This window comes from Ammospiza caudacuta, chromosome 7, assembly GCF_027887145.1.
Source record: "Ammospiza caudacuta isolate bAmmCau1 chromosome 7, bAmmCau1.pri, whole genome shotgun sequence".
Taxonomy (NCBI): Eukaryota; Metazoa; Chordata; class Aves; order Passeriformes; family Passerellidae; genus Ammospiza; species Ammospiza caudacuta.
The window spans coordinates 35493475-35519415 of NC_080599.1; the positions used below are offsets into that span (position 1 = coordinate 35493475).

The 25941-nt window shown below is 37.7% G+C and overlaps 1 protein-coding gene across 2 annotated transcripts in view; it reads right to left on the reverse strand.

Moving 5' to 3' along the window:
• The window catches only part of ADGRL2 (adhesion G protein-coupled receptor L2), a 158999-nt gene that overhangs the window by 127759 nt on the left and 5299 nt on the right, over nucleotides 1-25941 (reverse strand). The window lies entirely within an intron of this gene.

Sequence of the window (25941 nt, forward strand, 5' to 3'; positions counted from 1 at the left end):
AATATAATTATAGTGATAGAGTGCAGTAGCTGTGGTAGAAGATTTGACAGCAGAGTGCTCCCTTTTGCTAATGACTCTATTCTCTCACCAGCCAGCTGAGTAACTACACACATCCTCTTCCATATCTCACTGTGTGAAGCTAGGTCATGCTTCAGCCCTGACTATTAGAGTTTGGGAAGCTAAAGAAAAATTAACATCCATAGAAGAACAGATTATTTTTAAGTAGAAAGCTGGCTCTACATATTACAGACATGCGAAACAACTCTGGAGAACACTGAGCACTGCATCAACCATGGATGCAAAGGGCTGAGCCTGGTGTCACATTGGCTTGCTCTTTCCAGGACAAATGAACAGGACTCTGAGGACATATTGCTGAGATATCTGAAATTAAAGTTACTTTAAAACCACGTAACAATGACTGTGTTAAAATTTAAGTGGCAGGATCCAAGGGCCACTTATGATTCTTATGAGTACTAGAGCATGTTAAGGACTTTAAAAATACATTTACCCTTTTGGCAAGGAGAAGTGGAAAGGATGAAGAGCACAAAATAGCAGATAAAGAAATTCTATGAAATGTTGATAATTTTTAGAAGCAGAAATGTTAATCATAATCAATGATAAAGTTTGTTCCCTGAACACACAAACAGCAACAAAACTGACTCTCATTTTTTCCCACAAGGAGAGAAAGACGGGAATTAACAGAAAACATTTTGGAACAATTTCTCTGGCTCTCAAGAAAGGCAGTGTATCTGTGGAAATTATTAAATAGCCAAGAAGGTTTCTTTACTTGGCTCCTCTTTAAGAGAACTTGAGGCATCTCTCTCACAATACAAGTGTGCTGTGATTCCTCACACAGTGAAATTAAAGAAAACTGACATCTGAGACCATATGATTTTATGTTTATTGATACAAAAAAATGAACCCTTTGTCCAATTTTCAACAACAGATAGGTGCTCTCCAGTCACAGGTACTTTTTTCCACACATATTTCGGCGAGAAGCAGGCAACAGCAAATGGAGTGCAGGATGGGCAGCGCGTGGCTCTCCCTGGCACACACCCACGTGCCCTGAGGTACAAGGTGTGACCTGGATTTAGATGGTGACACAGGAGGACCTCGCAGTGGTTTTGAGGACACAGTCACATTCCAGCTCTAGATCTTTTACACTGGGCTGAGACTCTTTTGTAACTAAAAGAAAATAAATCTAAAAGTCCACAAAGGATGCACTGCATTCAGCAGAAATTAAAATTGCAAAGGAGCTCCTGCTGAGTTAAGAAGAAAAAATTGCCACCATGATCTCCGAAAAAAAAGCCCTGGAGATAGTTCAGCTAGAATCTTGAGAGGAGTTTGGATTAATTTTCCACCTGTAGCACCCAAAGGAAAAATCATAAAACTATTCCACACACACTACAGACTAATCAGTGTAATTTCAGTAAGCAATCAGAATAATCCAGGAGAATAGATGATGAATAATAATGGCTAAAATTGAAATTAAATCAGTCTTCTGATTGCTCCCAGTCTGTCCAGAAGATTTGGACTTCCTGAGACTCAACTTTTATCATTATTTCTATAACATATCACTGCACTCTCAGGTTTTGAGATATCTTTCTTCAGCTTCAACTGGATAGTGACATCCATGTGCTTTATCATCCTCAGTCATCACTTCCTTGTGGGCCTTTTTAAATTGGAGTGGGGAGGAAGGAGTTATGTCAAAAATAAAACCAATAATCAAAGCATCGCTTGCGTAAGATCCAGCATCTCCCTAGGAAGTAGTTGCAAAATGTATGCCAAACACTTTGCTTTTTTTTTTTCAATTGAGTAAAGTTCTTGACCTTCTAAACTGACTTAGTCACTTTTATAAGGACCTAATAGTTTCTGAAAATATATTGATGCCTTCGAAATATCAAAACCAGCATAAGCTATTCAAATAAGAAGAAATTGCAAGCATTTTAAAGAGCAATTTTAAGTGCTTTGTGGAATATATTGTTCTCTTTATATTGCTGTAGCCTACAGACATAGAATTTAACTCAGTGTGCTGCTGCAAAAAGAATTCAAGATAAACTAACCAGCCCCTAACAGATTATCAGTAACACATGTTTATCTAAAAACCCAAGAAAAAATGAAACTGTGTTTGAAAACTGATGCAATTGAATTTGGGCTTGCTTCTTTTCTTTTGAATAAGTTAACATGTTCACAGCAAACAAATTTTAATGGAGCCTCTGTATTTGAAAATCTCTATGTGGCTCCAAGTAAAAGAACGTGCAGCTCCAACCATTCATCAGCATAACAAAAGCTAAACCTGAGAAAGGCACCCAGACATGAGCTGGAGCCAGAGAGCACTCGGACTAAAGACACTGCTGTCAGCCACATCCTTCTGACCATCCATCTATCAGTGATGCAGAGACTGTCGGGGGCATCTCACAACAACAACAAATCCCAAACCAAACGACTAGAAGCAGGAAAAGATGTATTAGGTTACTTCTTTGTAAACAGAAAAAGGAGACCACAGCGAGTGGCTGTCCTGCGCAAATAAGTTATTTCCCCTCAGACCTTAACAAACATTTTCTCTGCATCGCTGACTGCTTCAGCCTGTGGGTGGGGCAAAGAGAAACTCCCTAGAGCAAAATCTTGCTTGAATTTCAGAGTGCAATAAAAGCTGCCCAGAAAATTTCAGTTGTAACTTAAATCCCTACCTCTGGGCCATACTGCAATCTCCCACAGGAAAAAAAAAACAACCCCCTGCTGGAAGTAGAGTGGTTCACCTTGTTAAGATTCTTCTCATATGCACTGTCAAAGAAGGCCAGATCAGGAATAGAAATGTTAAATGTAACACTGCAAAGGTACTGGGCATCCCTTCATACTGCATTCATAAGCTGTGCTCCAAGTCCCGAATATCTCAGTGCCCCCTCCTCGCCTCCTTGTTCTCCTGTGCTTCTGAAATCCTCGCAGCCGGAACGCGACCGCAGCAGAATACACGCCACTGCTGGCCATCCCTCTCCCCGCAACATTGCTCAAGAGCACCCCAGAGATAAGAGAAAGCTGCTCCAAGCATGCTCCTTGAAATACTTTTATCTTGGAAGAGAAAGACCTCTAAAGGACTGTCGTGTTCCAACTCTACTCTGTTTAACCTTCCCAAGGTTTTATTTTCAAAAGCCAAAAAAGGGTCTTTTAAGAGCTTCTGGACAACTGACACAGCATGCTCAAAAGCTGCCTTTTCCCTCCTGTTCTATCCAGCTTTTCAGGCAATTAAGACAAAGGAGAACACAGAGATCTTTCCAGCTAAGCAAGGATGTTTTTCTTTAGCTAAAAGTCATTCAGACTAATGCTGATGTATTTTACAGTATAGTGCTTAATTTTCCAAATCATTTTAGAAACACCACAGAGCACTTGCAACCTCAGTGAAGCTTTAACATCCTTATTACAGAAATAAAATTTGTACTAGCTTTACAGATGATGAAGCACACGGAGGTAAGGAACATCAGGCATAGCTGCACAGCTCATACATGCCAAGGAACTAGCAGGACCAGGCAGTCCTTCTTATAAATCCTGTGTGACCCACCTTGCCACACAAGCAGCACCCCCACTGCCTTTCATAACCCATTTATGAAACTGAGTAATTCTGCAATACATATGAGCCATTCTGCAGAGGAAAGGAGGGGGCAGAGAAGGCAAGGGTGAATAGATATATATTCATACAATATAATAGACTACTTAGTCTCCTGAGAAATCATGTGTCCACGTGCTTTCCTATCATGAGGCTTTCCCAATTTAAAGAAACAAAAAAGTTAAGCTTACTATAATCTGTAACACAGGAATTTAATTAGTGAAGTGTGATTAGTAAAAGTGTCTAAGCCGCATTAGTAAAATCCTCAAATGAGACTAATACTGTTTATGATCCAACAGCTACCATTTTCTACATATCTGCAATGAGATACAAATCTAGTTTTCAACATTGAACATGTCTTCAGATGCATTTAACATGAGTTATTCCTAAGTTTTCAATATGCTAATTCAAAAATTGATTTACATTAATAATGCCACATTAGTGCTACAGTACCAGATTGCAGAAAATCTGGTTATGAGTTTTAGCTATGAGACCTTACAAAAAAACCCCCTGACAACAATCAAGACTGCTGATCTAGTAAGCCTCCTTCTACTGCCTATGATAAACAACCAATGCCTGATCTGCTCCAATGAAACCAGCTGCATATTGCAAGGTGAAATAAAAGGCTAACTCTGATCCATCTAAAATGGCTAAAAAATACTTCCTTTTCATTAAAGCAATTTAATGTTCAAAAGGTAGCAGGGAGTCTTATCTACACTTCTGTATTCAACAGTCCCTATTAATTGTCACCTTGAACATTGGATTTCTAACCCAAAACATTTCTTCCCAAGTTACATGGAAAGAATACAGTATGAGGGAAGGGAATAATACAGTAAGAACAAGACTTGACCAAGGTCATCCAATCTTGCTACAAAAAAAATTACTTCAATGCATTCAGCTGCATTGTGCTCTGAAGTTACATGCTAATGCCTGACGAATGCCTGAAACAGTGAGCAATAAATGTGTACCCTAAAATTGACAAAGACACCAGAAACACCCACCCCACCCCGAGTTCCCAGCTCTTCAGAGTAATGGAACATTCAAAATATCCAATCTGCCTATGCAAGACATGACACTAAACAGTGCACTGATACTATTTTACCAGTGGAACATCACAATTTAGTGCATCAGTCCTCAGCACCTCAGTGGTCTACCACAATCATTTACAGGGAAAATAAATAGGATTTGAGAGGAAAAGACAAAGATTTTCCTTTCTCATCAGCACTCTAATTCAGCTTGGCCTCACTCTTGTGTTTTACAGACACGTTACACAGCGGTCCATTCCCAACAAGCCAGCTTTGCCCCTTGTTAACACAGAATAAAGCCTGGACACTCAGGGGAGTTCTCATTCAATAAGCCAGCAAAGTAAACCTTTGCTAGCGCTAATAAGAATGGCTTTTTTTGGCTCCAGGCACTCTCCTTTTGCCAAGTCTGAATTTCTCTTTTTGCCTTTGATAAATGCTCAGAATCAAGGGCGGGTAGGGGCGGACAGGGCGTGTCACTCAATCCTCATTGCAAATTCCCTGTATTTCACCTGAATCACCTCATACTGCTACGTGAGACCACCTCGACACAAGCAGTGCAGGTAAAACCTTTCTACCACTTCTGCCCTCTGTGTCACTACAGCTTCCTGGGGACTCAAAGATAATTCCCCACCATCCAAAGAAGGGGGGAGGGAAAGGATGCCGTAAGTCAATTACAACCGTTATCGGCTGTAATATCTCAGTGTCATGCTGAGCATGTTAAATATGCTGATCACTGTGGACACCAGAGGCACAGTCTGAGGCTGTTTGCCATTCTCTTCATTAAACTGCAAAACAAATAGCTCTCATTTTCAAACCTATGTAGGACAGATTTTATGAACATCAAAAATAAACAAGAAAATAATGAGTATCTTTACAAAAACACTGAGAACCATATGACAAACCTAAAGAAGCAATTGTAACAGTTGAAGAAAATTCAAAGGCTTTTCAAACTTCTCAGAGCAGAGAAATCCTCAAAATAATCTATTTACATTAAAGATCTCATTTCTTCCCCTTGGAAAAAAAAAATCACTAGACTAACATAAACCAAAGACATAGCAGTCTTGTAAGACAGGAAACTGTTTGTTGACAGCCTTGACAAGGCTTTGCAGAGGCCCGTATTTCTCAAAGCTGTTATGCCACTTAGCTGATTTTTTTTTCCCTTCCACTGTTTTTCACAGCTGAGAACTTGTTTGAAGTGGAAGTAGACTGAAAAACAAAACAAACAGAACTAAGTCCTGGGACTGTGGTCAGACATGTCGGTACCTGTGAAGCGACGTGGTGTTTCTCTAATTGACTGCAAGGATTTCAACACACCTGATCTGCTTTATGGCCACTAGGCCTGGGCTTAGGCAGGGAGATGAGCTCTGATACTGAGTACGGAATTCAGCTCTGGGGCCCCCAAGATATGAATTATATGGACCTTTTGGAGGAGGGTCTCACAAAGATGATCAGAGGGCCAGAGCACCTTTCCTATGCAGACAGGCTGAGAGAGCTGGGGCTGTTCAGTCTGGAGAAGAGAAGGTTCTAGGCAGACCTTATAGTAGCTTTCTAGTACCTAAAGGGACACATGAGAGCTGGAAAGGGACTTTTTGCAAGGGCCTGCAGTGATAGGACAAGGGGGAATGGCTTTAAACTGAAAGAGGGTAAATCTAGGGCAGATGTTTGGACGCTTCTCCTCACTGTGAGAGTGGTGAGGCACTGCAACAGGGTTTCTGATGCCACATCCATGGAAGTGTGTTAAGACCAGGTTGGATGGGGCTTTGGGCAACCCGGTCTGGCAGCATGTCTCCCCAGCCATGGAAGGGGGAGTTGGAATTAGATGATAATTTAAGGTGCCTTCCAACCCAAACTGTACTATGATTCTGTCTTTCACTGAAGTAAGACAACTCCGCAGACCAGCACAGAGCCAGCAAAACACCCACACGTTACTCACTTCCAAAATAAAATCAAGTTACAGGCAAGAGCAGACAAGAACACATTTTTATCATGCATGTAGAGCGCTTTTATCCATGCCATAACCAGGTTAATGGGGGCTGTATAGCCCAACACACTGGACCTCCTGGGGGATGGCTGTGCTGCAGCCTCGGCATTTGATATTCAAGCACAAACCTCAGTTTGGTAGCATCAATTCCCTGGAAACTACTGCACTGAAAACTTCTTTTCTGGGCACGTGCCAAGGAATATTATCAAAAAGATTCATGAAGCTGCTGGTTTAACATTCATTTTAAAGCATCCATTTTCTATCACTTGTACTTATAATCATATTAAGTGATCTCTATTCAATATAAATTATATTGTTCCAGTTTTAGGAATAAGCTTGAGTGTGCAGCAAAATCACTTTTGATTATTTAAAAAAATTCTATCAAAACCCTTTGTTATCGCAGAGATAGCAACTCTTTATAAGCAACTGAACAATATTTAGCATTTTAAAGTCAGAAGCAGTGGGTGTATAGATATAGTCACCGTGCACTGAGTGTGGTTTGGGCAGATCTTTGCTTGGAGAGGAACATTAACATCTGTGAGACCATGGCCTAATCATTGTGCAGTGAAATATGAATCAAAATCAATGGTGGCACCTAAGATGTAATCTCTGCTGTGTTTGGCTCACTGCACTGAATCTGTGACTCATAAATCATTGTTACTAGCCATTCAGTGAAATCAATATTCAGATTCCCTCTTGGTCTATACATATGACCACTAAATGAAATAATAATGACCAAACTATGTCATATATTAGGTTATCAATATTACCAAAAGGGTTTTCTTCGGAGCAATGAGATAATCTAGGATAAAATACATCAGATGAGCATGCAAATAAACGTGAAAAATTTGTGACTGTATATAGAGAGCAGGAGAAAGGAAATTTTAAATATTTCTTCTTCCATCATATGCTCAAGTATTAGAATTTATCATAGCATCACAACAATGCATTTTATTAATGACCATTTCAATAATGCATGCTTTTAACCATGTTTTAAAGCATGCTGTACCTAAGCTTTTTTAAATTTTCCTTCTTTTTTCGGATAACCCCTTTTTACATTATTCCTAGCTTTGTTTCTTTTCTCTGAAGCACTATTAATATTACCATAATCAGAGAGTAGGTTTTCTTTCCAGCAGCCTGATTGTCAGGACATTTAGAAGACCACTTTTTAGTTCCACTAAAAATCACCACCATCAAACAAACCTCCAGGAGTAATTCCATAAACCTGGATTTTCCAAACCATTTACAGACCATTTAGTTATTAAAAGGTCATGGCTTATGTCTTGCATAGAAACCTGAGAAGTGCCGTGTGCTACCATCCCATACTTGGCTATGAGCCACAACAAAATTTTTAATTTTGACAACAGAAGAAGGGAAGAAGTCTAACTGCTTTTTAAGCAGACAAGAGTTTCTCCAGGCAAGTATGACTTACAGGTAAGAGCTCCACTGAATTTATGTAAGCCTTTGGAGGACTTCTCTGTGGACTTCCAAAGTACAAAAAAAAAGCAGGCAGTGCCAGCAGACACATCTTTCATGTTCACCCCTTTTACATACCAGTAGCACTTAGAAGGCTGAAAACCCTAAAACCATGAAATAAAAATCAATGGTTTCCTTGGTTTTCTTCCCTTGTAACTGGCTTTTCTCATACACACATTCGAGAGGAGCTCAAGGGTGAGAAGCCCTGTATGACAGCACTGCACACACCACTCTCTTCCTTGTGCCTACACACAAACATTCTACTGAATTACACACCTACTGCTAGCACATCATCAAGGATGTGAGAAATGTCTGCAAGAAATCTGGCAAATAAATCTACAGGATCTATTCAGAAAGGGCCTGATTCTGCAATGAAACAAAGGATCCAATGCCCTTACTGGATGATGGGTTCTGCAAGGACATACAAGTTGCCAAGGTGTATAATAGTGCTGTAGTTAAGAGTATTTTCTTGTACAATTTAATAAGCAATGAACATTCAGGTGACTATTCTTAACTATGCAAGACAGCTGAATAAGTACCAGTCGTTAATCAGAGCTGCAACATTCCTTCAGTTGGGGAAAACTGGGCTTTCTTACTTATTCAAACTATAATAGAAAAATAGAAATTATTTCAGTTATTTTTTATTCCGTCTGTTCAAAGTCTAAGTCAGGAAACTATAATGATTACATTTGGAGAAGTTACAAGCAAGAAAAACGCTAAATTACAATTCAGCAGGAAGGCTCCTTCTACTTGCATGTACCACGGTTAAAACCTCTTCTCCCTAGCAGCCTACATAACATTTTCTCTTCTGCAGAGAAATTTCTGAAGAGAAAAAAACTCCCCATGTATTGTGGAAACAGTGAAGGTCTCTTCCATGCATGGTGAAAAGGGAAGTGTGAAGTGATATCTTTTAAATATTAAACAAAATGGAATATGAGTTATCTCCAGCACTGCCATGCCAGCCAACATGAGCACTTGAGGACAAAATATCCTGAAATTGCTTTCATGCAAAGAATTTTTAAAAAGAATGAACACTTTTTAAAGTATTCAAGAGAATGAACTCTTTCCATTGAAATGACTGAAAACGTTATATTTCCTGTGCATTTATTTTTTTTTAATCATCCATACAACACAGATGAAATTTAAGATACATTATTAACACATTTTTTAGCAGCAATGTGACCTCTGATATTCTCTGGTTTCATCAAGCAGACCAAACCACACATTTACAATTTCTTTTAAATAATATAGCTCTTGATGGCTCAATGTGACAATGACACTGTTACTCTGGAAAATATCCTATTTTTCTTTAATTAGGCTACATTATGATTTTAGATGATAATTTATTTAGCCTTTCATGATTATAAATACTTATTGGCTTTTATTTTGTATTCTTTTACTAGAAATTAAAGAGAATTGGTTTTTTATTAAAACCCTGCTCTTCATATGTTCTGCTGCAGTTCATGAACTGTATGTGCAACTAAAGAAAAAAAATTAGTCTACATTTGTCTATCAACAGTATTTATAAGTAAGAGAGAGGAAAGATTACAAAATTTTAATAAGAACATTATATTATAGTAGCAATAATCTAGGTGTTTTACTGGGAAGTGAAGTGGATTACCGTAAATGAAATTTTTAAATGTCCTTTCCATTTTATAGATAACACAAAATGACTCTTTTCATGTCTCCAGCGATAAGGATACATGTGCCACACATTTAAATAGTGCCTTCACCCTATCCAACCCTGCTCATGAATTAATAATTCAGTGACATTAATACAAGAAGATAAATGATAAAGAGGTTATAGCAAAAGGGCCAGTGGTACACATATACTTCTTTTAAAGCAGCTAATACCTCTCTGCCAATTACAGTTAGAACTTTTTACAGTTTTCAATGGCATTTTTACAATCTAAATAGCAGCTTATGCACACACAATTTCACACAACTCAAGCTTAATAAATCTCCTGCTGCTACCAAACAATCATTCTGGGGGATTAAAGTGCAACATCTGCTAACATTAATAAGCATTTTACATAGCAATATGTATAAAAGCAGTTGCTATCAGTCTTCTGAAAAAGCTTCCAGACTGGTTTGGCATAAATTACACCTTTATCATTGAACTGCTACCTCCAGCTTATGGCAGCAATAAGGTAGCTGTAATGCTGGAAAATCCAAGGAAATTATATACGGACTGCTATTATCCTTTGAAGCACAACAATTTTCAAAATACTTGAAAAATAAAAAAGAAAATGTATATATGCAAAGAACTTCAGGTAAGAACCTGGTAAAGTCCCATAATTTCACTACTTAGAAGAAACCAAAGCTACTAATCTGTTTGCAAGAGAAAATTTCTCTCCTAATAGCAGTTATAACTTTCTAATCCACCTTGGGCTTTTTAAATTTTTATTTGTATTTCTACCAAAGCAGCATCTACTGTGAAAGAATGCCTGCCTTTCCAAGGAATAAAATAAATATCGGGGGGTTTATTTAATTAGGAATTCCAGCATACATTTTTAGGTAGAATTTGGCAAATGAGCATGCTTTGGAGTCGAGAACATGTAACATCAGCTTGAGCCAAGAACACAGTTGGCAAAAGCGGCACAAACTTTTACTTGCAGCCCTGCCAAGGCAACTCAAGCCCTGCAGTTCAGATGTGGACAGCTGAATGCCAGAGCCTGCCAATCACCCTTCTCTGGAGTGAAGGAAATGAACAAAGTCAGATTCTAGCTTTTAAAAAAAAAACAGAGAGGTAAAGTATTGCAGGCTCTCACTGCAGAAGCCCTACTATCCTGTTGCTTTTTAGAAATTGAAAAGAATCAATGGTCAACACTGCAATAATAGATATGATAACACTTTGAATACCTTTTTATAGCGCCCCAAGATAATTTTGTCGTGTGGACACATAGTCCAGTATCTCCAAGCTCATTTCTTTCCTTCATGAAAGAATAAATTTGTATAAAAAATATTCATTTATAGAAAAGAACAGCAAGTTAGATCAAATGCATGTGTAAAATTTATTTAATACACTAGGTTTAATTATCAATTAATGTCCCTGATTAACATCAAGATTTGCTTGAGCAGGATTGTTTTAACATTATTTTTAAGTCAAAACATTGCTTTAAAAATTACTATTATCATATTCTCCTGACATCGCCCACATTTTTATTTGACACATTTTAAGAGATGAAGAAAATCAAAGCAATAAGATAATAAAAGATTCCAGCAATGCCAGTGCTTGACAACTAACATTCAGGGTCTTTTGATGATATCAGGCTTTAAAAGTACCCAGAACTAGGGCTGAAGCCAGGCTTAGTTGAGAGAAAAGCAGTTATTACAGGACAGTAAAAAAAAAGCTTAAAACAAAAGGGAAGCACATTTAGTATCTACTTTTCCTCAAACTGATGGTTTCTTAAGCTGAAGCCTGCACCTGAAATTCCCATCCACATTTCAAAGATTGCCAGAGGAAGCACATGAGGATTAAGAACCAGGTGCCTCAGTGCCACAAACAGTCCTTCTTAAATACAGCTTGAATTTTAGATTGCTGTTTTAAAATAAGTTTTTATGAAGTTACTGTGTGCTACCTTTAAAAACACAGCTTTATATTAAAGTGATAATTTCTCCTTTTTTAAATTTTAGAATAAAATTATATTGGCACACGATTTTCTTTTCAGGCAAATTCTGCACCCGCACTCCAATTCTCACATCAGACATATCCCTGCCATGTGCCAGCCTTACATGTTCTGGAAGATTTACTGCTGCTGTGACAGTCTCATGGCTATTTCAAATCCAGGTCACAACTTTCCACAGTTACTTAGATTAACATTTGCAATTTAATCTATTTTAACACAAGAATTCAACAGTGCTGAGACAAAAATGAGGTGACTTTTTTGCTCAAAGGTGACTGAATATTAAATCTGAAATTTAACAGGTTGTAATCATAACAGTTTGTAAACACTGTAATATATATGTCTGCCCTAATTTAGTAAGATGGAATTCTCACACAACACTTATCAAACTGAGCACAAAAAAATTGTTCTGGCATTTCACTAAATTAAAATCTTCAGTCCCCACAGCCAGAATGCACAAATTTAGATTTTATTAATACCTTAAATCAAACTCACTTTTATGAAAGGCAATTTACAAGTCATCATCTCTTCCAACAGCCAAGAACAGAACGGGGTCTTAAGCATATTTTTACAGACACTTTGATGACAGTCTAACCTTTTGCTCTGATTGCTATTTTTAACAAAAATGGCATTTTCTTTGAAATCCAGAAAACTCTTGTTTTCATGAATATAGCTTTAAGCCTTCGGTGACAGAGTGGCTGACAGCTCAACAGATAGAAAGCAAATTTAAGAGTAGCTGTCCCTGTTAAGAAAATGCATGCCATTTTACCATCTTCTTGTTCAGCAATCTCAAAAACTCCAAATTTAATCTAGATCACCGGATTTCACACCTTGCCCAAAGATATTGTGCCAAACCTTCACACTCACAAAACGATGCCATTTACACACATGTTCCGCAAGCCATCTTGATTTAACTTGTGCTCTATGTACTCTAATATTTTAAAATCCTAACACTAAATAACAGCAGTCAGCATTACAGGCACTTCTGCAACAGATTGCAAATCAGATGCACAATGAAATCATCATCATCATCATCATCAGGCAGCCTCCCTCGTGCTGCCAGCTACTCACCAGAAATCAGTGAGAGTCACACCATGGGGCCGGGGAAAAAAAAGGAAAGGAAAAAAAAAAAAAAAAAAACAAAAAAAGAAGGGAAAAAAAATCAAAAAGCAAGTGAGCAGGCAGAGCGGGAAGCCGGCATTCCCGCGGGTGGTTTCGAGTGCAGAGGAAGCGGGAAAGCCCCTGGGTAGGGCGTGGGGCAAGGCAGCAGATGGGAGGGAAGGGAGGGAAGGGAGGGAGGGAAGGCCGGAGCACAGAGCCCCGCAGAGCGGGCAGGCTCTGCCGGAGCACCGGGAGCAGGGCAGGGCTGGCAGCGAGGAACAGCAGCAGGGATCACAGAACACACCCGGCACCGCACACACAAGGGAAGGACCCGCTCGCATCAAACAGCGGAGCGCCGTGTGACTGCCTTCCAGCCGACCGCCAGCGTCCAGGATCAGCTGCACACAACCCAAGGTACAGAGCCTCCCCCGCCAGGACACGGCTGCACGGAGCGCGACCACCTGCCCTTGCATCCACGTGAAAAGCGCACCAGCCCGCAGCAGAGTCCACGAAACTCCCCGCACAACCGAGTCCCAGCAGGAATGGACGCGGACACTCGATGCTACCAGAGGGGCCAGCACGCACAGTGTGCAATGAGATCTGTGTCTGCATCTCTTACCTGCACACAAATATTTTGAAACATTTGCCACGCTGCAAGTAATCATTTGCTATAAATGGCTGATGATTTCACAGCGCCATTGCAATATTCTATAAGTGGCTAATGGCGCCATAATAATAATATTAATTTAAATACTAATAATATTAATTAATTAATAATATTATTTTTAAAAATAATTAATAATACTAATTTTTAAAAGCTGACCACAATTTCAACACATCCATTGCCCACTCTGGGAATTTTTTTGTTTGTTTGTTTAAAATCAAATCCAAGAGAGGTTGTGACAGTAATAAGTGTACAGCTTACTTACGGGTCACTATTGGACTGAACTAAGATTTTATTTCTGGAAGAAAAAAAAAAGCAAGACAGGAAGATAAATAAAACAGATGAGAATGGACAGGAAAAAACCAAATCAACCTAAAGGTCCATCTTCTCAGATATGTAAGAAGCGATGGACAGAGACATTACGGAACACTTCACCCAACACTGCTTGGTTATCAACATATTCTCCAGAAGTTATTCAGTTTTATTTTAATATCTCTTCAGTCAAGAGGTGATTTGACATTTTTGACCTAAAAATAGCAATTTTATAGGTTGTTTAAAATAAAAATATCTAGTCCAAGACTACCTTGGTGTACAAGAAGAGCTTGCAGCAAGCACAGTGGAAGTTTTCAACAGCTAGAGATTTCACCCTAATGATTTCTTGTCTCCAAAATAAAAAACAAATTCACTGTGACAGTATTGTTTTACAACAGCAATTTTTTAGCTTTTCCACGGTATTGTTATTTACTAACCAGAACATGTAGCTGTACAGTCCTGCTGGCTGAGAGCAGAATGAAGGGAAACAGGCTCTTCCTAGCCACCAGTGACCTTCACCCATGGCTCTGGACACACATTTCTTCTTCTGATCTCACAAATTTTATCAAAAGATAAACAGGGCAGTTTTTATTTTTAAACAAGTAGTATTTTAATAAAGACCCAGACATATGTGTACTCAAGTATATACACATTCATGAGCAGATATTTACTTTGGATTGGTAAAATTTTGTTGTTATTTAATTCACTTTGAAAATATTTGTAAAACATACAGGGTCTAAGAACAGCTTAAGATAGCTAAAATTAAAAATATATTCATCTAACTATTTTCAAATATTTAAATATGCTTTGAAGTTAGGCATTTCTGCCTAGGAAAGTATTTATCTTGCAATGGCCACTAACAGTCTTAACTTCCAAACACTTAGTACCGATTACTTCAACATCCACAGAGCACCAGTTTCTGAAAACCTGAACTTAGACACAAGTTCCCCCCTTCCCATTTTTAACCCCACTCAATAAGCCATAATTATGATTTTTTTTTTGTGCGTTATATTTCTATTACAGGTACTGGAGTAAAACTCATTAAACAGAGGTTGAACAGACTGTGGTGTGGGAAGAAAAGTACCACTGCTCTTCCACTAAGGACCAAAACATCAATAATTCAAGTTGATTGGGAAACACTATTCAAGCAGACAATTAATTTTTAAGAATGTGGTAGAGATAGTAACAAACACTGCAAAACAATTTTAAATTTTACAAGACTCCTCAACAAAGCTTACAAATATGAAGCTTTTGAAATAATAAAAATCTACATTTCTTCTTGCTCCAGGTTAAAGGAAAATGGACTCTAGGAAACATCCTGGAATCCAGCCAGCAAAACTATGAGCATCACCTGTGACCCCAGCTGCTGCAGGGGAGGACTCCCCCAGAAATTCACCAGAACTGAAGAACACCTGAGAACCCAACGACTTAAAGAAAGAAAAAAGACAACACCACTCTACCAGGCAAAATTAAAAATGCTAAACACACCTATCCACTAAGGCAGCTCCATTTCCAACACGCTCATAAAACCACACGGGCTCCAGACACGGCACTGCCCGAGACGCTCCCGCAAAGCTTCCCCAGGTCCCCCCACAGCGAGCCTGGCCAGAGCCTCCCCCAGCCCCAGCACATGTGTGCCCTTTCCAGGAAGGGAGATAAGGAAATCTGTGTTTCCTAAGGAGCACAGGATGAGCCTTTCTGCTCATAAGAGCTCTTACTGTTTCCATAGTGAATGTCATTTACATGACGGGATTATTATAAAGGTTCCCACATGAAAATGCATCTCTGGCATGACTACATTCTTTCAAGTTACTTTTCCTCCCACTTGCTACAGTTCCTAGGTAAAAGGAAAATATTGACAAAAACAGGACATGAGGGGGACAAAAGATAACCACAGACTGAAAAACATGAAACTGCCAAGCCATTTACAATTTTTTTTTTTTAACTTTAACTCCTCACGGCAACTGGGCAGCCTGAGATCAACTACACAGGGTAAAACACTTTAATTTATAGCCTAAGGCTTCTTCCATGTTTAAGAGGAAGGAGCATGTAAAGAAATACAATATCTTTCTCAGCCCGTCTGTTCCTTGAAATGTCTTCATTAAAATGGAGATTTTGACTTTTTGACTGTGAATAACAGAAAAAGGACAAACCTGGTTTCCAAGGATCTTCATCTGCAGACAGCACACACAAAGCTCCCCCTTCATTCTCACAGATCGCACTCGTGTATCACAGACAGGTTTTCAGGGGGAAGGGCAGATGGGACCACCTCCAGCTTATGATGATTAGCTAAATTAGTCCTAATTACACCTTCATTTTATCATGAAGCAACTGAAAGAATGAAGCTGAGAATGTGGACCTGCAGGACAGAAGGACTCACACTTCCCTAGACCCAAGGGACAGCCATGGCAGAAACTGCACCCAGGATGTCACACAGGATGTCACAGCCCATGCCACCAGAGAGCTACAAGTCACAAACCTACCGTAACAAAGCTGGGTTTTTTTTTATTTTATTTTTTGTTCTTTTGATTTTTGAGGAGGGTGGGAAGGGGTGGAAATCTCTTGCGTACACCGGCATTCAGTGTTTCACCAACACTGCAGTAAAAACACAACTTGTTCAATGGTCATGAGCTTGAGTGAATGTTAGAGGATGCTATCAGGGGCTACTCCCTTAGAGCATCTGTGAGCCCCAAAAAAACTCCACTGAGCATACCTACCCAGCTAGTATAGCAGCAGCTAATACTTCATAGATGCATGAGATCTGAGCAGCTCTCGTTTAGGTAACTTAAATAATGGCTGTAATTAAGTAGTTAAGGATATATTAATCCTATCTCAGCTTTGCAGAGGTTGTGAACACAGTTGTGCAAACTGCTTAACCACAGCATTGAAATAGCAGCAAATTTTCTCATTGCACCACGTATTTTTTCTAAACCCTTACCAATTAGTTTTAATAATCTGTTAATGCTGCAGCTTTATTTGGTGCATTGGTTATTAAGTATCTATTTAAAATACAAAAAAAAAAAATTACTGGACACCTTCCAGCAGACCTACTAAAAATTTTCATTTGTTTGAGTCTGATTCAATTAACATTAGGACTTTTGTGACTTTTTTTTAATATATAAAATTGTAGTAAACAAAAAGAATTGTTTTAAATAATAGTTTCATATATTGAGTGATTCTCTATGGAAAATATGCAAGAACTAAGATTTACTGACTACGGAATCTTGGCAATAAATCACATGCTGGGAGATATTAAGCTAAATATAATTTAAATAAACCAAAATTTTCAATTGGCTGGTAATTAGATAGATAGCACAAAGATGCTGACTTCACTGTTGGTCCCTATATTCTTTTATTTGTTATTTTAAATTAAAATCTGTTCTAGCAGTACTCGCTTATCATGCCACAGACCAAAAAAAAACCCATTGTAATCAGAAATAATACCAGTAGAAGTGAAGACGTAGGAAGGATAGATTAATTACTGTACAGGTGACAGAAGCATAAGGAAGAATTTTATTCACAGGTATACTTGAAAGGTTATATTGGTTTTATGTGCTCTGCTCGGCAGATTTTTCAGTCATGAGCCAAGAACTGCTGATTACTTGCATCCCATTTGCCAAATACAAAAGCTTTATTAGTCATAACAGCATGGCTGTTCCAAACAGACAAAGAGACATAAATAATAATAAAAAAGACAGAAGAAAAAGTCTTGCCCCTTCTTCAGGGTTAGTTGTCTGTGGGCAGTTAAGTATGACTTAGTGTGGCTTCATTTCTAATGCATGCTGCAAGTAAAATGACTACAGTGTGGATTTGTGCTTTGATTTGTTGTCTTGCAAACAGAAGAATACTGATTTTAAGAGGCCATTCATTATGGCATTTGTACAAAAAGAAAAATGGTTAATCTATCTCACAGTTATATATACACATTCTGAATATGTTTCAGGAGAGCACATAAGGCTAACAATTTGGTAAGAATATTTCTGCATATATTTTCCTCTTTCAAATGTAGAAATTGTATTCTGAAACAGTAGACAACTTCTAAAATGATAAATCCACATAAAACGAATCCCCTGCAATCTATTGTAATACTTTCAAAATTAATTATAAATACTTGTAATAATAAAGTGTGGATACAATGTTTTTACTGCATTTTTACGCATTATTCACCCTTTTATTCTAAGTACTGGCTTCTTCTTAGCTTGGGTACAACAAGCCAAGCACTGCCCTCAACAATGCAGTCACAGTTCACGCTCTTAAATCGGCTGGAGCTCCACTTTCACTGGGGGTAACATTCATTCTTTTGTGTCTTCTTTTTACTTACAGACAAAAGATACCATTGCTTTCCACAGTTCAAAAAGAATGCAATGTGAAGCCAACCTAAGAACCTACAGGAGTTTGTCTAAAATAGAAAATGTTATTCTTCTTCTGAACACAAAACTACAGACAAAGTTCCAGAATTTTGCACTAGATACAACATGCATGGGCTACTGGTCACAGATGAAGCCATACGCTGCTACCATGATAACAAAAATAATGATGTTTTGAGTATTAACTTTAAAGCAGCTTTGAAGTCCCAGCTATTTTGCAGTAAACCACAAAAAACCCCCACACTTAAATGCATGAGCAACTTCTCCTAGCACATTTTCAGAAGTGGGATATATCATGTCAAAAGAAACATGTACATCTTTTCTCTGGTGATCAATGACAATTTAAAACAGATGGGTACAGAATCTTTCTGTAGAAACTCTTACACATAGAATTAATGCAAAGTATCCAGGAAATGTGTCTTACAAATGCAACCAATACTACCACTGCATGTCTACAACGTATGCAACATGTACTGGAAGTTTCTTATACAATAAGAATTGCCATCTATATAGATGGCAGTTTTCTTAATTTGGAATTACCTTATTCTAATTTTGGCACAGGAAATCAGGGAAAGAAAAGTATTTTGTTTGTTTAAACACTCATTATTTCAGTATTTTCTGAATTGTAGCTCAAGATACCATCTTAAAATATGTGGCTGTTTCATCGCACTCTGCCATGCAGACTGCTGTGCTACTCAATGCAGTTATTCATAAATGACTATATAACCTAATGCATTTTGTTCAATTAGTCCCCACAAGTGTTTTTTATTGACAAAACATAATTTAGTTTTATTAAACGTGACTGGAACATTGCTTCTGCCAAGTAAGTGAGTATTAATGTCTCACTTTTTTGTTTTTTTTTAAAAAACAGATGGAAAATTTTAAGAATTAAGGAACAGCTTGAATGTCACTTACATGAAAATTGTACAAGTATGACATTATTGTCACTTTTGTTGCTTGCAGTAATTTTAAAAATTATCTAAGTTACTTATCACCATAAAAACCTGGCACTAGTGAAAGAGAAAACATGTTACGCTACAGCTAAAACAAAAAAAATTATATGATTTTATTTAAGTAGGCTCTTCCAATGTAGCATGCAAATTACCATTGTTCTACCTTCAAAATACAAGGCTGTTAAAAATATATCTTAATCGCAGCTGCATTATCCTCACACCAGAACTAAAGTTACATTCACGTCTGGATTTTCATACTGTACAGCAACCTCCACTGAGTGGAACTCCTGAAACACCCCTGCCTCACCAGGAAAGAAAAGGACACACTGTGTAAAGAGAGATTATGTCCTTGCCTCTCCACAATTCCTCAACAAGATTAAATTAACAAACCTCTCTTTCTTCTTCATGACTTGCACGTCAGTATTTTCCCATGCAAAAAGGATGGTACAACTTTTCAACTCCCAGCACCTACCAAAATCTCCAGGAAAGACAGAATTTATATATTTTCTGTAAATCTTACCATTATAATCCTATTGGGGTGTAATTGCTGTGGCTAATATTCTTACCCTGTTATGAAAATGCTCAACATAAACGTGGCACTGAGTTGTTAAGATAATACATGATCATGCTGTGAGAGGGTAATACCTATACAATAGCCCTTGCCAATACCATAAATCTCTTTATTAGACAACAACCTATTACAGGAGATCTACTTAACTGTTTCCCTACTTAGAGGGCCATTTGGTGTTACAATAACAAGCTGACTTTTCACATTAGAAAGGATTAGCCAGTATAAATAATAAATTGAGACAGAGTTACTACTCTTTTAGATATGGTAAATCTTCCCCGATGTTTAAAAAGGGAATCCAAACTAAACGCCTAAGATCACATTAGGCTGATTGTATATTAAAGTTCTCTTCATTTAAACTAACAAAAAAGAAAAAAGATCAACTCTGACCAATTTACGCCACAGATTTATTACAGGAGAGCATATTACAGAAAGCTGTTTCTGTTTTATGGAATGTGCGTACCTACTGCTTTATTTCCTGACAATATCATAGCAAATCATCTTTATGTTTACTGAAATATTTTAAAGTAAAATGATTGCCACCATTTTTCCAGAGACAAGTACAGAATAAATCTAAGTACCATCTATTATGCTTCTTGCTCAGCAAGCGAAACTGTATTATATCTTTTTTTTCTTTGAAGTCTTAACTTTTTGAAGGATCACACACCTTCATTATCCAGATAACTAAAATACAAATTATGAAGACTGCAATACATCCGATGATTTTTTTCATTGTGCTAAATTAAGGAAAAATTACTACCTGAAGTACAAGCTTCTGATTCTTCAAGCTAGTTTTTAAGTTACAATATAAAAATAAACTTACGTTAAGACATTCCTTGCTCTTTGTTGTCAGCATTTATTTCAGCTTAAGACAGAAATTCTTATAACTGTTTGCCTGCTTTACTACCTGACTGTACCAATTCCTCAATTTGGATGCAACTCATTCACTTCTTTATATTTTAAATAGTGAAAAAGCAAAATTAGGAGTTAGCCTTTCATCCGCAGTCACCTTGATTATGCTCCATAACACTGCTTGGGTAAATAGGAAATACTTACCTCCTGCTTTTTGGCTACTACTCTGCACGAGATGTGTCGAAGACCTGAAAGCACTCTGCTGTCTCTCTGATGCTGACAAGACATTTTTAGAATCTGAGAAGACAGTTTATGCAACAAAAATCTGCTTCTTGTGATACAGAACACCAAAACCATCCTCTTGCACCTTGACCGGCAGGAATTGTTCTCCTCATCTCTTTTTTAAACTTCTGATTAATAGGCACTTCTTTGAATTATATTTTTTAAGTTGGCTTGTGCTTATTGATGTTTTATAATCTTTGCTCACTGTGATTTGCTGTTACTGATGGACAGCCTTTTTAAAAGCTGTCTTGCCGAGCCTTTCTGCTCTGCATAACAGAAAAGGCACAGTGAAATTAAATTGTACTTACTGGAATCAATTCAGCCCTGAATGCCTTGATTACTCTGATTATCTCATATACAAGCTCCCTCTGCAGGTAATAATAAGAATGAGCAAAAATATGTGAAAAATGTGGGCAACAGCCAGCATAGGAGACCAAATAATCAGTCATCATTTTAAAGAAACTCCCCCAGAAATCCTTCTGTGATGTTACCCAGCATAAGGAGGTAATATAGGAAACATTCTCTGCTTTTTTTCCAGCTCTGTGTCTCTTCTTGTCTCCTCAGAAAAGTTAAACATTCAGCTTTAGTTTTTCCTATATCAAGTCACAAAAAATTTATTTTTCCAAAGTCATCTAAATGTTTTCACAGTGCAGAAAAAACAGAAGAGAAAAAAGAGAAGAAAAAAAAAAAGAATGAAATTTTAAAATGGCTCTGTTTATCCAGAGCTAAACAAAAATGAAAGACCACCCCAACAATGAAACAAGTTCATCCTATCTGATGCATTTGTCTAGCTGAAAACCAACCAAGCAGCATTTCTTCATTCTATTTACTGCTAGAAGGAAAAACCTAATGTCACTTTTGGATACAATTACACATGCACTCCACCAAAGTTTAAAATGCAATTGGTGGAGTGGTAATGGAATGGTAAGTTATCTTGAAAATTAAATTATATATATTTTTTAAAAAATCCCTATCAATTTAAATCAAATCATGAAGTAACAATGTAATTTTCATCCAACTGGAAGTAAACTACTTTTCTCCCCAAAGACATTATCCTTACCTTCAAATGTTTCAAGTTTGTTTGCCGTAATGGGATGAGCTCTCTAGATAAAAATCCCTTCAATGCAAATGGGACAAAGCTTCAGTGAATGAAGCTATAAATATTAAGTACATTGTAATTAAGCCTTCATCCTATCTAACCTTTAGCACACACCCAAAAAACTGGGAAGCCATCAGGCAACAATAATTTCTCTTCTCACAGAGCGAGAACAAATGTATGCCTGTGGTTTTGTTTCTCTTGCAGAGCGAAATCTCATTTTCTGCAAGTAGTGCCCTTAGACAGATGAAGAACATTCATAAAATGAATGCATACGCATTGGGCATAAAGTCACATATGCCCTGTGTCAACTTTAATTTTCACTGGGAAAATAAACTCCAAAATACAACCCTTCAAGCTTTTAATATCATCTTAAAAAAAAAAAAAAAAAGAAAAAAAAAGATGAGAAAAATACTCCTATTTCAGTAGGACACAGCTATTTCAGTACCGATATTTCAGTATGGCTCAGCCATTACATAGGATAAACACAAGACAAATTTTGGGTGTTCAGCTCAAGAGGATGAGACTGCTGCAAATAGAGCTCTTTGCTGTAGGAATAGCTTTAACAGTTGGATCAACCAGTTACTGTGAGATACTATTATACACCTGCTCAAATGAGGAAATAAAGAAAGCAGGGAGGAAAAAAAGCCAACAACTTTTTGGAGAGATGATGCTCTGTTCAAGCACAGGTAAGATTACTGCCTGAAGGGCAAAAGGATTTCTTCTCAATTTCAGATTATGTCAGCCTGCACCTCCCCTCTCTCTTCAAAACAACTCTCAGCCTACACCCGTGTTCCTGGCACAGAAGCTCAACCAGGAATCCACCACTGCTTAGGCACCTTCTCTCCTTTAAGCACTTTATACTGACTTACACAGGAATCACTCTCACCAATTGACAGTCTGCATTTAAGAAATACTTGTTAGACTGAAGCACATAAAAGCTGTTAGAGACAGCTTTTGGAGACAAATTTTGTTGGAGACACTGCCAACAAAATAGTTATGAATTAGTCTTCTGTAGAACACTCATTTTGTTCAAAATGAAGATTCAATCATTATTCATTCTGGGAAAGCAGGTTTTTCCAAATTGGTCACTTCACATTGAAACAATCTAAAAAATAGTGTAAATGAAAGGCTGCCTGGATCAGATGAAAAGAATTCTGCCTACCATCAACACAGGCATCGGGAATTTGCCAGAGAAATGCAGAGTCAACAGCAGAACTTGTTCTCAGAAATATTTTCTTAAAATGTCACTTTATTTAAAAGCAACGCTGCCTACTGAGAGGGAATTGTTTCTGAACACTGCTCACCCCGACTGCAATGCTGTAAAAAATTACAGAGAATACATAGAAAAGTGAATTAAAGTCTCCTTCTGGCATGTGATCGCTCTCCACCACTGCAGCACTGATTTCACAGTAAGTATGCACACCCGAGCCCATCAACAGCAGAGCAAGTCTGATAGTCAGGAACAAGGTCGGTCATCCCCTCCCCAGCTGCCAGAAACAACTTTTAGCAGTAATCAGCGTTATTATTCTGTCATCTGGATTCAGAGCAGTAATCGGTGTGAGGTGTCGACTGATGGGAAAATACCAACAGAGGGCACAAAGGAAAGCAGCAGCCCAACCTAAACGAGAGATTGGGGATTTCATCACATCCACAGGCAACTGGATAGACAGAAGTACTCTAATTTTTAAAGCATCATTCTCCAGCGATAAATTGTTTTGCTGCTACTTTACTGATATTATCTATTTTTCCAACAGTTGCTAACACAAATGTAACCCTCCGTGAAGGAGCTGCGCCTCTCTAGCACTGGTGCACACCCAGGGCTTGGCTGCTCCCACACTGCCCCCACCACAGGAAGCAGCAAAAAAGCCCAAGAAATTGGAAAATTCTCTCCTTTACCATAAAATGTATAAACACTCCCACACCTATCTATGAATCAAGACATCCCTTATTTAAGTATTAAACACAATTTGTACAGTATCAGAACTCGGGATCTTAAATAGCACTCTTCATTCGCGTTAGTTTATTCCAGTTTTGTAGCCCGTTGCAATAAAGTAACACATCATTAACATATAAACATAGTAAAAAAACCACTCATCTGTGTTACATTTTAGAAAAACTGCTCCCCCTTTCCCCTAGATTGCCTGTTTTGCAAAAGGAAGTATCTTTCTTGGGTGATAAACACATTGTAAAACAATGGTAAAGAAAGAAGATTTGGAGTTATTTAGTAAACCAAGGAACAAAACAGGCAGACCGAGACTCTACCATATTTGTATGAGGAAATGGCATAAAATAAATCTCTTAAGACAAAAAAGCCCTGCATTACGTTAAAAGGAAAATATTCCTGATACTGAATCTACGTAAGAAACACAAGTAGCTTCTTATTAACTCTAACTAGATTTTCTCGGAAGCTAGCTACTCTCACTACTGAAACACAGACATTGATACTTAAATCTTTTTGTGTAAATGTTAGTGTTTATAATGTGCTCCTAAGAGATTAAGATTAGAAAAAAAAATAACCACACAACCAAGACAGGCCCTATTTCTCTCAGCCCATGATCACTTGTCAAGCCATGATTAATGCTGTGCTCTGTAGAGGGAGACATTACATCTAGGCTACAACAGACCTAAATTTTACCCTAAGGCAGAAGTCTGATTTAAACATCTCTATTCAAAGTGACATTTGTCCTCTCTTTTCAACCAGTTTCCTCTGAAATTCCAGTAAACTGACTTTGTGACCTACAAATGGTCCATTGATTCTAACTTGTCGTGTTGCCTGTCCTTGTAGCAAAGTTAGTTTTGGTGACTGAATGAAGCAAGATGCTATGCATTCAAGAAAAATACAGGAGCAGAGTCCATTAGGTGCTCTATTAAATGCTCCGTTGGATAACAGCAACTAGAATTCATGGTTATAAGGATTCCAGCTTACACAGAAGAGTTAAAGATGAATACTGAGGTCAACATTAGAAATCAGAAAATATTTTTATATTGAGAAGTAACAATGGCCTTCATAGTCTGAGGCGATGAGCAAAGATTTTTTCTTTTTGTTACAGACAAGAACATGGGCATCGTCAGAGCCACCCTGAAAAGTAATTACATTTTATCTCTCGCCTTTCACTCTGAAATGTCTGCTGAGGTATTTACATTTGTCTGTTACGAGAACAACAAGTGAAAAAACTAGTTGTTATCACTTATCTCAAGTAAATACTATTTCTCCAGTGAATGGCATTATTCCATCTATTTTATAAAGTTATTGTTAGATCCTCCGATTTATCTGTAGCTGCTATTGTAGGAATAAATATAAGACATGCTTATACCTTATAAAGAAATAGACAAACAGCAGACCTGGACATGTAGAATAGTCAATATCCTTCTTACTGAACATGAAAAATGGCAACATTTGATAATATTATGCAATTTAGACAATGCTGGCAAGTTCCTACTAGCCAAGGTAATCTTATTTCTGGTGCTTTTCAGAGTAAATTGATTTTTTTTTTCCTCCTCTTAGCTGCTCTGATAATTGAACAAACATATACAAGTGTGATGGGATTTTACTTAGCAGACAACACACAAAACATTCCCCAAACATGGAATATTTTACTCATAAAGAAGCATTTTTGTCGTAATTAAGCAAACTGTATTTAAGCTTGCTTTGCGCCAGAGTAACAATCAACAGCATTTTGCTAGAGACTGCACTCTACCTGCAGGTGTTGAGCATTGTGCTTGCTTCAGTCAGGCTGCAATGCTTTTTACTATCCTGCATTTCTAAATAATTTGGGTAAATGGCAGGCTAGAGTTGGTTGAATCATTAGAGTACCTCATGAAAATCAGAAAGAACGAATTCATGGCATATGCATATTACATATTCTTCTAAACTCCATAAAATGCTCCATTTAATGTAACAATCCATAACTTGGAGGTGCTATGATTCTGATTTGAAGACTTTTTCCTTCCTCCCTTTGGAATCAATTTCTAGTTAACTATCAGTTTGCATCTAGAGAATGCTGTCAGATTGTAGCACTCACTAAGCACGTGTA